Here is a 3,612-nt window from a genome sequence, read left to right as displayed (position 1 = left end):
ACCTATTTGAGAGAAAAAAAAATGCCAAAAGTTTAAACAAATGATAATAACAATATTAAGAGCAAACTTTTATAGGAGTCTTACCATAGCACTATTCTAAGCATTTTTTCATATTTTACTCCATTTAATCAACAATCTATGAGGTAGGTAGCACTCGTTCTGCAGGAAATGGAGGTACAAAGAGGTTAAGAAACTTGCCTGATGAGATTTCATCTTCTCGGCTGGAAAGCTTGAATAATACATGATTCTTCCCCAACTGTTTTTATTTTTAACTCACATCTCATCAAAATCCCTAAAGAATGAAAGTTCACTGCTGTAAGAGGTTCATATTTTATGTAAGTACATAAATCCTAGAAAAAAATCTGAAAGATTGTGCATCAAATGTTGGAGGTCTCTTTGATTCTTTACACTTTCACATATTTAACAAACTTGTTGCAATATGCATGTATTACTGAATTCTAAGCATTGTGAAAGGCACTTCAACTGAATGATCTCAAGTTCTCCCAACACCATGAGGTAGATACTATTTTGCACACTTTATAAATTTTAGAAATGCAAGCACAGAGGAGTTTGCTAACTTACTCTAGGTCACACAGCTGGTAAAGTGGTGGTGTCAACCCAACAGCCTGAATCTGGAGGGATGAGGGCCTTAAGAGCAGAAGTCCCAGGACTCTGGGACTCAGAAGAGTTCCTAATTCAGGCTAGAGCGTCAAGCAAGGCTTCCTCTTAGAGAAGCAGAGGGTCATCAAAGCAGAACTTAGAAAGAACAGTGCTTGGCACATAGTATGTACACACTAAATGTTTGACAAATGAGTTGATTAACCTAGCAAAGTGAGTAGAATTAGGGTGAGGAAGGGCATCCCAGGAAGAATAAGTCTTAACTCCAGCTCCAAGCTGGGTTTCTTCAACATTCTGGTGCTGCAAGTCCATAAATGACTCTCCTTTTCAGGTCTAGGGTGTCCTGGCAGGTGCCAGGGGTGTCAACTTGATAATCAAGCTGGAACCAGACAAAATCTTCATTTCTGACAGTCCAGACAAGGCTGAAGAGCTGGTCAGACTCAAAGATGAACCAGTGCCAGACAAGAAGCCCAGTGCCAGGCTCAGCCTGTTTGCTCAAACCCCTTGGGAAGCTCATCCTCTACTTCCAAAGTGATTCCCTAGGATCATTCTGGACCAGGTAGGGGCTTAAGGGGCAGTGGTTTTCTAGGACTTTTTGCTCATATTCCTCACAAAACACATTTTTAGGTTGACACCTAAAATTTTTCAATCATAAATTTAAATATTGATAGTTTCAAAGGTTATATTTTTGGGCATCCCTGGTGGCACAGTGGTTGAGGGTCCGCCTGCCGATGCAGGGGACATGGGTTTGTGCCCCGGTCAGGGGGGATCTCACATGCCGCGGAGCGGCTGGGCCCGTGAGCCATGCCCGCTGGGCCTGCGCGTCCGGAGCCTGTGCTCCGCAATGGGAGAGGCCACAGCAGTGAGAGGCCCGTGTACCGCAAAAAAAAAAAAGTTATATTTTCTAGTGTTTTTGTATTCTGAACATACCTTAGGTGTATTTTTTGTCAAAAACAGATTTAGTTCTTCCAGTTTATGGAAAGTGTTCTCCTTACAACCTAACTGGCAAAGCCAGTCCCATGAGACAAATCATAATTTCTATCAGGAAACATTGGAGTTCACATTTCAGTTCAAATAATGGTGTTAACGTATATCCTGGAGACATGTATCTCACTTCTGATTCTCAGTCCAGTAGAGACAGGGTGTGTCGGAGGGAGGGAGGGAGAGACGGAGGGAAGGGTGGGTGGATAGATGAAAGGAATGGATGGATGAGTGGGTGGATGGATCGATGGTTGGATGGAGAGGCTTGTTGCCTGGATGAGATGAAGTACCTCCCCTTTCAATATTTCTCATGGAAGCCTCCAGGTTGGACTTACGGATTTCTACTTAGAAGCCGGCACCCTCAACCAGATTTTTATGCCAGGCAGAAATGCCGCCATAATGAATCTAGTAATCATTTTGCAAAGACAGAAAAGAAAGATTGAGAAAGAGAGAGGGGAAGGTCATACCTCAGCCACCTTCTCAAGGAGATCAGCTTTAGATACACATGGAAGCTGAGACCCTGGAAACCAAGTCTCTTAAAACTCTTCGGGAGCCACAGCATGTGGGTGGGGGTCTGTGGCTCCATGGTCTTTCCCTCGGGTTTTTCCTCTCTCACCCTCTTGCACAGACACAACACTGAGAATGTGCAAAGCCACGGGGAAAATGGTAGAAACTTCACCATGGCTGTTGCTGGGAAGAGCAATTCATAAATGCTCTGTTCTTTTTTTAACCCTCCAATTTGGCATCATACTATATCTCGTGTAGGCTTTTATTCCTGAATGCCGGCTAAACTTCTTAGGCTTAAACTTTCGGCCTCAAAAATACTGGGCAGATGCCTTACCTGTCTATTATAACTATAAAGACATTACCTGTCTTTATAACTATAACAATTGGCTGTGTGCTCTTTTTTAGATTAACATGATGAGTACCTCGCCACTCAACTCCATTCATACAATCACAGAAGAAATACCAAGAAGCCGTCTCAGCATTAAGATCTAATTCCTATCGATGGAGTGAACCATATGTTCTTTCCTACAGCCGAGGAACTTTACAACAAAAACTGAATGTAGATATATGAACAGTAAGCAGTTATAAGTTTTTGGCCTTATAATTTTGACCATGGTTAATCTGACTGTCTCTCTTATTGAGATGTAAAGCAAAATGTAAATTGAACTTCTTAGATTAAGTACCATTAATATCATAAATGTTCTCAAATGTTAGTTATAAATGTTATAATATGATTTCTTTTGTGTTAGGATCCCTACTCATCTTGTGTGACACTTGAAGGATTTAAGCTAAGATATGTAAAATTGTTCAAAATGGAGTCCCAGTGGTCTCAGTGTGAACTTCCATATTGGTTGTCTTGAAAAGTCTGCTGGAGGACTGAGGGTGTCTTAGAGGGATAAACGAAGAGAAGTTTGATGGGTGACGTAAGTCACTGGAACAGAAGAAACAACTGATGAGCCAAGGCCCCCTCCCCTAGGGTAAATATTATTCCTTAAAATGAGACGCTTCACTGAGGACCTGACTCCACCTGCTGAGAGCTGTTGCAGAGGGACGCTGCCAGAGGCCACCTCAGAGCAGAGGGCCACTTCCCACTCCCACTTGTTTGGAGACCCATTGTGGACTGGAGACCGCTGCTCCTGCTGAGATGTCTCCTGCCCAGGCTTTTCCTTGGAAAGGTCCTTACCCCCTTTTCTATTTCCCTACTTTGCCTAAGGCGTCTTGTATGCCAACTGCGTGCAGTAAATCGAGTGACTGGCGAATTGAATGTCGGCCATGTTTCATCTACCTCCAAGCCATGATGCGTGCCTGCCCTTACTGCTGGGCCCTGTGACAGACGCTGGGATCTGTTACCGACCAAACTTGGGTCGACTCGCCTGCATGCAGTAAAGCCAATCCACTGACACCGGGTTGTGGTGAAGCAAAGTGCAGGGCGCCAAGCAAGGAGTCCAGGGCAGCTAGTGCTCAGAGCACCCGAACTCCCAAAGGCTTTCAGGAAAGCTTTTTTTT

The 3,612-nt window shown here is 43.7% G+C and overlaps 1 pseudogene; it reads left to right on the top strand.

Moving 5' to 3' along the window:
• The first annotated feature begins 1,105 nt into the window (after positions 1–1,105).
• Positions 1,106–2,663, top strand: LOC111171025 (phosphatidylinositol N-acetylglucosaminyltransferase subunit P pseudogene; annotated as a pseudogene).
• The last annotated feature ends 949 nt before the right edge of the window (positions 2,664–3,612 follow it).

This window comes from Delphinapterus leucas, chromosome 1, assembly GCF_059928025.1.
Source record: "Delphinapterus leucas isolate spDelLeu-1000000601 "Yukka" chromosome 1, BTC_Dleu_Yukka2, whole genome shotgun sequence".
Classification (NCBI taxonomy): Eukaryota; Metazoa; Chordata; class Mammalia; order Artiodactyla; family Monodontidae; genus Delphinapterus; species Delphinapterus leucas.
Note: the sequence above shows the minus strand (reverse complement) of the source record. Positions and strands in the feature narration are given on the sequence as shown.